The sequence below is a fragment of the Capra hircus genome, chromosome 18 (assembly GCF_001704415.2).
Source record: "Capra hircus breed San Clemente chromosome 18, ASM170441v1, whole genome shotgun sequence".
Taxonomy (NCBI): Eukaryota; Metazoa; Chordata; class Mammalia; order Artiodactyla; family Bovidae; genus Capra; species Capra hircus.
In genome coordinates this window covers 15,853,484-15,862,749 of record NC_030825.1, presented here as the reverse complement: position 1 = coordinate 15,862,749, position 9,266 = coordinate 15,853,484, and positions in this window count along the sequence as shown.

The window sequence follows — 9,266 nt, the reverse complement described above, 5'->3', positions numbered from 1 at the left end:
CTTTTCAGGAGATTCATCTGAAAGCAGTGCAGGGTGATGGCAGGAGTTGAGCTCTGGAGAAAGCGTGCTGGCTTTTTGCCCTTCTGAGCCTCAATTTTCTCATCAGTAAAATGGAGATAAAATTATCTGCAGAGCCAGGCTGATATTGGGTGTCCCTCAAGTTTGTTGTAAAGATAAAATGCAACTGAAGTGAAAGCACCCAGGATGTCATGGGAAATGAGTTGCTGGGAAATATTAATTCACTCGTCTAAACACATTTACTGAATAACTGTGCTTTGAGAGCTGGCTGTGACCCAGCCTCAGGTAGGAGGTGGAACTTGACTCTGAACCCTGTCCTGCTCAGTCCCACCTCTGCAGTGGCCTTGGGGACGGGTGTTTAGTTAGAGGACTCAGATGCCCTGTGGCCTGGACTCTGGAAGAGAAGGGGGGTGGGGGTGGGGGTGGCTTCAGCTGATTTGGCTCCTCCCAGGCCCCACTCCTGAGTCACCGCCTTCATTTTCCTGAGCCCTTCCTGTTCTTCACCTGCTCTCTCTGTTCTTTCTGTACCTTGTGACTTCTGTTTACTCATTTCGACTTCCTCAGCCCTCTGAACCCTGTGCACATCAGGACCTTTGGGCTCAGCTCCCTTTAATTGTGTGAGAGGTGATCTCATGGTGAGCTGGCTCTGACCAGGGCATGTTGAGGTTGCTGTATCACCTCCCAGACACCTCACACAAAGCAGGGCCTGGCAGGGGGTGGGAGGTGGGGGCTGGGGAGTAGGGGTGGCAGGAAGGGCAAGGGAGCAGGCAGGGCACTCCACCTCCCTGTGCTTGCTGGATTCCTGGGGCTTCAGGCAAGCTCTCAGGGGATGTCCCTCTGTTGCCTTGTCTGTAAAATAGAGATAATAGTTTTGCAGTCTGGGGACAGAAGTTGATCTTTGGGGCCATTTTTGGCATTAATATCTAACTTTTGTTATTAATATCAGAGCAAATAATTATTTGCTTCTTCCTAATTTAGGCAGCTTGGCAGCAGCTGAAGCAAAGTGCTAAACTTTAAAAAAAAAATCACAGGTCTGACAGAGATCTACTGTACAGCACAGGGAACTCTGCTTAGTATTTTATAATAACTTATAATGGAAAAGAATCTGGAAAAAATGTATATATATATGTATGTATGGCTGAATCAGTTTGCTCTACACTTGCAACTAATACATTATAAATCAACTACATTTCAATCAAAGTTTTTAGAAAAAGGCCTAGTTGATTCCACACTTGGCCTGACCTTGGAGCCCGTAGGCTGTCACACAAGGTCATGGCTGTACCTGTGCCCATGGTGGCAAGCTTCTGGCTGAGGCTGTCTTGCTGCTTTGAATGACCTGGGCTACACCTGAGTTTTTGGCTAATGTTAGGATGTCATTTACAAAATAGACTCCCCTGTGGAATGATTGAATAAAATTGTCATCTCTCTGAACTTTGGTAAATTTTTGTTCTGAACTTAACATCTTTCTTAGGAAACAATTCTTTTTCGTATGGCTCATTATTGTGTTTTATATATCACATGTACAACAAGATTTTGTAATGTTCGATTTGTTCTTGAAAGAGGAAAAGTCCTTGGGACTTCCCTGGTGGTCCAGTGGCTAAAACTCCGTTCTTCCCATACAGGGGGCCTGGGTTTGATCCAAGATCCTAGATCCTGATGAAACTAAAAGTTGGCATCTGCAACTAAAGATTCTGCATGATGCAACTACAAAAAAAAAAAAAAAAAAAAAAAGGATTCCACATGTCACAACAAAGATCAAACAACCTGCATGCCACTGCAAGTAAGACCTGGAGCAGCCAAATAAATATTTATTGAAAGAAAGGGGAAGACTCCATTATTACCAGCAGAAAACCTGTCCAGGAGTTTGCACATGACTAGGTAGCTACGTGTCCCCCAGTGGTTCTCAGTATGTGTATGTAGGAGGGCCTGGAAAGGGCAAGTCTGTGTCACCTCTCAGAGATCAACAGCACGTGCCAAATTCATTAAAGTAACCACTTGCTCTGTTGATTGTATTAGATGCCTATTGCTATGTAACAGATTACCCTAAACTCAGCAAGTTAGAGCAACCAGTATTCAAGGCCTCACCACTCCTCAGTGTTTGGCTGGCTCTGGCTCAGCCGTCTCACCAAGATGCAGTGCACATCACACCCAGGGAAGCAGTCATTTGAAACTTGCCAAGCTGCCAAGGGGATGCCCTTGCCTGGCTCCTGGCTGGCCGGTGGCAGCAGCTTCTCACCATGTGACTCTCCATGGGCTTCTCAGGTGACGTGGTGCCATGTGGCCTGGTCATCCCAAGTGTGTGAAGTCCAGGGGGCAAGGGTCACCAAGGGCCAGCTTGGAGGCTGCTGCCCGCAGTAATGACTGGAGATGCCTGCTGTTCATACCTGCTTGCAAAGCCTGACCGCTGGGTTCCTCACTGTCCCATTGGTGGCCCTAGCCCTTTGTCACACTAGTCACCACACGGGTTAGTTCATGGACATTCCCCAAGTCCTTCCTTAGGACTCGTAACCTTTTTTTTCGGCTGAGACACATGGCTTGTGGGATCTTAGTTCCCTGATCAGGGACTGAACCGGTGTCCTAGCAGTGAAAGTGCTGAGTTCTAACCACTGGCAAGTCCCAGGACTTGTATGTGAAGATGAGGAGCAGCCCGCCTTTGGGTTATGGAGGAGACGTGTGTGTTGACAGGGCTGCCAGCACTCTCCCGGCTGTGGTTGGAGTGGGCATTCCCTTGTTACGAGCCAACCCTTTTCCTACAGTGTGAGTTTGCAGTGGATTTTCCATCTGTCCAAGTTGGGGTTTGTCTGTCCAGTCCTTTAGCCACTGGGGAGACACAGCCGGACAAGTGAGGTTCACCTCTGTGCCCCGGCGCCATTGCAAAGCACTGTCTGTGTCCAGTTACCAGGAGAGAGGGACCTTGTTTAGATGTGCAGTTTATAGCCTGTATCTGAAAGTCACTGGCTTGATATCCCTCTGGTCCCGTGGGTTACTTGTTAAGGAGATGATGAAACAGTGGAAGACAGAAGGCTTCGCTGCTCTGGGTTTGGTCTCCCAGGAGCTCCTGTTGGACATGCCCTGCAGCCAACAGATTTCTCTGGGATCCTGTAGCCACTGGTCAGATTGTGTGCTCATAACACCCAGCTAGCAGTTCCCTTCGACCCCTCTAATTCATCCGCTGCACAGAGCACACCATCTCCCTGAAGGAGAATGGTCCTAGGCCTCTATGCCCTTCCGTACTAAGACAGAGTGTTCCTTGGCTGGTTCTGGATCCCAGAGGTCTGTGGCCATTATGACTTTTCAACACATCAGTAGTGGGCTTGCCTCTGTAGGTGTTCCACAAACCACACTGAAGGTGGACAGTTCAGTTCAGTCACTCAGCTGTGTCCAACTCTTTGCCACACCATGGACTGCAGCACATAAGGCTTCCCTGTCCATCATCAGCTCCCAGAACTTGCTCAAACTCATGTCCATTGAGTCAGTGATGCCATCCAACCATCTCATCCTCTGTCATCCCCTTCTCCTCCTGCCTTCAGTCTTGCCCAGCATCAGGGTCTTTTCCAATGAGTCAGTTCTTTGCGTTAGGTGGCCCAAGTATTAGAGCTTCAGCTTCAGTCCTTCCAGTGAATATTCAGGACTGATTTCCTTTAGGGTGGACTGGTTGGATCTCCTTGCAGTCCAAGGGACTCTCAAGAGTCTTCTCCAACACCACAGTTCAAAAGCATCAATTCTTAGCGCTTAACTTTCTTTATAGTCCAACTCTCACATCCATACATGACTACTGGAAAAACAGCCTTGACTCGATGGACCTTTGTTGGCAAAGTAATGTCTTTGCTTTTTAAAATGCTGTCTAGGTTGATCATAGCTTTTCTTCCAAGGAGCAAGTGTCTTTTAATTTCATGGCTGCAGTCACCATCTGCAGTGATTTTGGAGCCCAAGAAAATAAAGTCTGTCACTGTTTCCATTGTTTCCCCATCTCTTTGCCATGAAGTGATGGGACCGGATTCCATGATCTTGGTTTTTTGAATGTTGAGTTTTAAGCCAACTTTTTCACTCTCCTCTTTCACTTTCATCAAGAGGCTCTTTAGTTGGCCAATACTCAGGTAACAGTTTTGAACCCTATTAAAAAAAAAAAAAAAGAGGCTCTTTAGTTCTTCACTTTCTGCCATAAGGGTGGTGTCATCTGCGTATCTGAGATTATTGATATTTCTCCTGGCAATCTGCATTCCAACTTGTGCTTCATCCAGCCCAGCATTTCACATTATGTACTCTGAATATAAGTTAAATAAGCAGGGTGACAATATACAGCCTTGACATACTCCTTTTCCAATTTGGAACTAGTCCATTGTTGCATGTCCAGTTCTAACTGTTGCTTCTTGACTTGCATACGGATTTCTCAGGAGACAGGTAAGGAGGTCTGGTATTCCCATCTCTTGAAGAATTTTCCAGTTTGTTGTGATCCACACAGTCAAAGGCTTTAGTGTAATCAATGAAGACATTTTTCTGAAATTCTCTTGCTTTTTCTATGATCCAGCGGATGTTGGCAATTTGATCTCTGGTTCCTCTGCCTTTTCTAAATCCAGCTTGAACATCTGAAAGTTCTCGGTTCAGGTACTGTTGAAGCCTAGCTTGGAGAATTTTGAGCATTACTTTGCTAGAATGTGAGATGAGTGAATTGTGTGGTAGTTTGAACATTATTTGGCATTGCCTTTCTTTGGGATTGAAATGAAAACTGACCTTTTCCAGTCCTGTGGCCATTGCTGAGTTTTCCAAATTTGCTGGTATATTGAGTACAGCACTTTCACAGCATCATCTTTTAGGATTTGAAATAGCTCAACTGGAATTCCATCACCTCCATTAGCTTTGTTTGTAGTGATGCCCCCTAAAGCCCGCTTGACTTCGCACTCCAGGATATCTGGCTCTATGTAAGTAATCACAGCATCATGGTTATCTGGGTCATTGAGGTCTTTTTTATATAGTTCTTCTGTGTATTCTTGCCATCTCTTCTTAATATTTTCTACTTCTGTTAGGTCCATACCATTTCTGTCCTTTATTGAGCCCATCTTTGCATGAAATGTTCCCTTGGTATCTCTAATTTTCTTGAAGGGATCTCTAGTCTTTCCCGTTCTATTGTTTTCCTCTATTTCTTTGCATTGATCACTGAGGAAAGCTTTCTTATCTCTCCTTGCTATTCTTTGGAACTCTGCGTTCACATGGATATATCTTTCCTCTTCTCCTTTGCCTTTTACTTCTCTTCTTTTTTCAGCTATTTGTAAAGCCTCCTCAGACAACCATTTTGCCTTTTTACATTTCTTCTTGAGAATGGTTTTGATTACCACCTCCTGTACAATGTTACAAACCTCTGTCCACAGTTCTTCCAGCGTTCTTATCTATCAGATCTAATCCCTTGGATCTATCTGTCACTTCCACTGTATAATCATAAGGGATTTGATTTAGGTCATACTTGAATGGTCTAGTGGTTTTCCCTATGTACTTCAATTTAAGTCTGAATTTGGCAATAAGGAGTTCATGATCTGAGCCACAGTAAGCTCCCAGTCTTTTTTTTTTTGCTGACTGTATAGAGCTTCTCCATCTTTGGCTGCAAAGAGTATAATCCATCTGATTTCAGTATTGACAATCTGGTGATGTCCATGTGTAGAGTCTTCTCTTGTGTTGTTCGAAGAGAGTGTTTGCTATGACCAGTGCATTATCTTGGCAAACTCTGTTAGCCTTTGCCCTACTTGATTTTGTACTACAAGGCCAAACTTTCCTGCTACTCCAGGTATCTGTTGACTTCCTACTTTTGCATTCCAGTCCCCTGTGATGAAAAGGACATCTTTTTTGGGCGTTAGTTCTAGAAGGTCTTTTAGGTCTTCAGAGAACCATTTAACTTCAGCTTCTTTGGCATTATTGGTTGGGGCATAGTCTTGGATTACTGTGATATTGAATGGTTTGCCATGGAAACGAACAGAGCTCATTCTGTCACTTTTGAGATTGCACCCAAGGCAGACAGCCCCAGGCATAATGGGGAAAGACAGTGACAGGCAAGTGCTCTCCTCCAGTCCACTAAGGACAGCCTGCCTTCCTCCAACCTCCTGCCTTATTCCCTCAAACTCAGAGATGGCTGGCCCATTCTCGATGTGCTGTAATGCAGAATAGAAGGAGAAAGGACAAACAAGGCAGGGCATGGAGAAGGCACCCGGAGCATAGCTGATGGGGAGCGGGGGAAGGAGGCTGGAGCTTCTGTGATGAGCTTTGGGGGGACTGGTGAGAGGCCCTTGAAACAGAGAAGGAAGGAACTGAGAGGCAAAGGAGATTTTTGTGGGGCAAACTGGAATTGCCTTTGACAGATGTCCACTGCATGGCTGTGTTCTGGGTGTGGAGGACACAGCCACGAACAAAGTGATGCCTGGCCTCTGTGGCTCCCACTCTTCTGACCAGGGAGAAACAACAGTAAACTGAGCCCACAAAGTGCACGGAAAGTGCTTTCCCCTGGAGACGGACAAAACACAGAGAAGGGCACATAGAAGGGCACATTTTAAAAATTGTGGTAGAATATGCCTTACTCAGGACCCTGTCTCTACGTTGGAGGGACTGAAGGATTCTGAGCCTAGGACCAGTTGGTGTGTTTTAGAAGCATGACTTGGACTGCTTCCTGGAGAACAGACTCTAGAGAGAATGCTGTGGGGAACGGGAGGACAGGAAGACCCTCTATGGAGGAAGGGGAGGTCAGGTGAGAGGGGCTGGTCTCCTGGAGGCAGTGGAAACCTGGGGAGCTTCCAGTTTACCCCAGTGGCGGGCCACTGGACTTGCCCTGCAGCCCCAGGAAAGTCTCAGGAAGTCCCGGGCAGGCCTCCCTCCAGAATAGGCTGTGGGGGCAGAGGCCCAGGTCTAAGGGGAATGGGACACTGTCTCCTTTTCTCTGTCATTGGTTTGACAGAGGAAGAGGTGGCTGTTTCCGCAGAGAATTTGAACCATGCTCACTGAAGTCCCCCTCCCCCTTGGATTGTTGGAAAAAAAACACAGGGCACAGGCAGTGGGCGCCAGCATCTCCCAGCAGCTTCTGCCACAGGGTCCTGTGTCTTTGGAATTCACAGCCAGCCCTGGTTGGGGGTAGTGGAAAGTTGATCAGGTTAATTTGGAGGTTACTTGGAGACAAGAGGGTGCTTGGGTTTCATAGACTCTCAGATCGCAGTATGCAGTTTGGGCTTTGCCATCGTCACCCCTGCTGCTTTATGTTTTATTTCCTTTGACAGTTTATTTGGAACTTGAGTCTTAAGGTGATCCTATACGAGATTACAGCTTTGTAAACATAATAAACAAAATAAAGCAAATCCCATAGACTGTGTTTACAATCTGTCTGTGGCAGAGGGAAAAACTGAAGCATTTGTGAGGGTGGATGGGGAGCACCTGGCCTGGCTGGACCCTGAGGGCACAAAATGGATCACAGACCTGGACACTGGAGTGCAGGCCAGCCAGAGCATTTTTACATTAACTCGTGTGACACCTGTCCTTTTAGTTTCTGGATACCTTTGAAAGTTGCACAGTAAAGCTGTGTTGCAATGACGAACTATTAATTCCTACAACACAGAGCACCTACACTGTTGCTGGCATCAGATGACTTTGTCATGGGAGTAGGTGCAGGCTTGGAACCCCACCCAGGACTTCGTGGAAGCAGGCGCAAGGCCAGTTCTCAGCAGCGGCTCGGCAAGAGCTGGCCTGGTCAGGGCATGTCCCCCACAGCAAATCTGTCAGCAGGTGTGTAAGTGACAAGGGGCAGCCCCGGAGCCTGTGCAAGCTCAGGAGATGCTGAGGACCAGCCCAGCCCCACCTTTATACACTGCCCCCACCATCTTCCACAATCCCCAGGGCTGGCTCTCTCTCCTTCCTCGCTGTGACCCCTCAGCTCCTTCTTCCAGAACACCCACCCCTGGAGCCCAGCCTCAGTCCCCAGGCTACAGGCCTCTGTACGTGCCCTGGGCTTGCTCTCATGGGCATTCAGAACTGGAGCAAGATGGCAGGGGACCTCCGGAAATCAGATACGGAAGGACACCCACAGGTCTAATGTGGGCATTCCCTTAGTTTGCAGTCACAGTCAACAGGTTTCTGCTGTGTTGGGCACACTGGGTGGGTGCTCACATCCCCCACTGTTGGTGGGAAACCAAGAAATCCGCTGCTCTGGATCACAGTTAGTAGGGGCGGTTTTGGGGTCTGAACCCACACGGACTGGTCCCAGAGCCCGTGCCCTTCCTAACGACTGCTGTGGGAGAGGATGTGTGGAGACTGGTCTGCAAAACACTGAGCACAAGCCCACCCCAGAGTCCGCCGTCACAATCTTACTGTTTACATGTTATTTGCACATCATGCACTACTTTGGGGCTTCCCTGATGGCTCAGCAGGTAAGGAATCTGCCTGCAATGCAGGAGACACCCGGTTTGATCCCTGGGTTGGCAAGATCCCCTGGAGAAGGGAAAGGCTACCCACTCCAGTATTCTGGCCTAGAGAATTCCATGGACTGTCACAGAGTTGGACACTACTGAGCAACTTTCACAGGCGCTATTTTAAAATGTTTTTGTATCCTTTGGGACTTGCATGATTAGTGCTTGGTCGATGAAGACCTCGTATGCTCACAGCTGCATCACCTTTGGCTCCAGCTAAGCCCTTAAATACGTAGATTCTATGTTGCTGTTTTTGCAACCCCCTGAACTGCAGCACGCCAGGTTCCTCTGCCCATAGGATTTCCCAGGCAAGAATACTGGAGTGGGTTGCCATTTCCTTCTCCAGGGGTCTTCCCAACCCAGGGATCAAACCCAGGTCTCCTGCATTGGCAGGAGGATTCTTTACACACTGGGCCACCTAGGAAGCCCTTGTAGATTCCATGGAATAGCCCAATACTTTATTTTTATTTTCCATCATGCTGGGTCTTCGTGGAAGGGCTTTCTCTAGTTGTGTTGAGTAGGGTCTAATCGCTAGTTGCATTGCATGGGCTTCTCATTGCAGTGGTTCCTCTTGTTGCAGAGCACATGCTCTAGGCAAGAGCGCTTCAGTAGTTGTGGCACACAGACTTAGTTGCCGTGAGGCATGTGGAATTTCCCCAGACCGGGGATCTAACCTGCATCCCCGGCATTGGCAGGTGGATTCTTAACCACTGGACCACTGGGGAAGCCCATCCGAAGAGTTTTTGTTTATGTGGGTTGTGTCTACAGATATTTACCATATTCTTATCAGAACTGAGAAATGTTTAAAGTACAAGA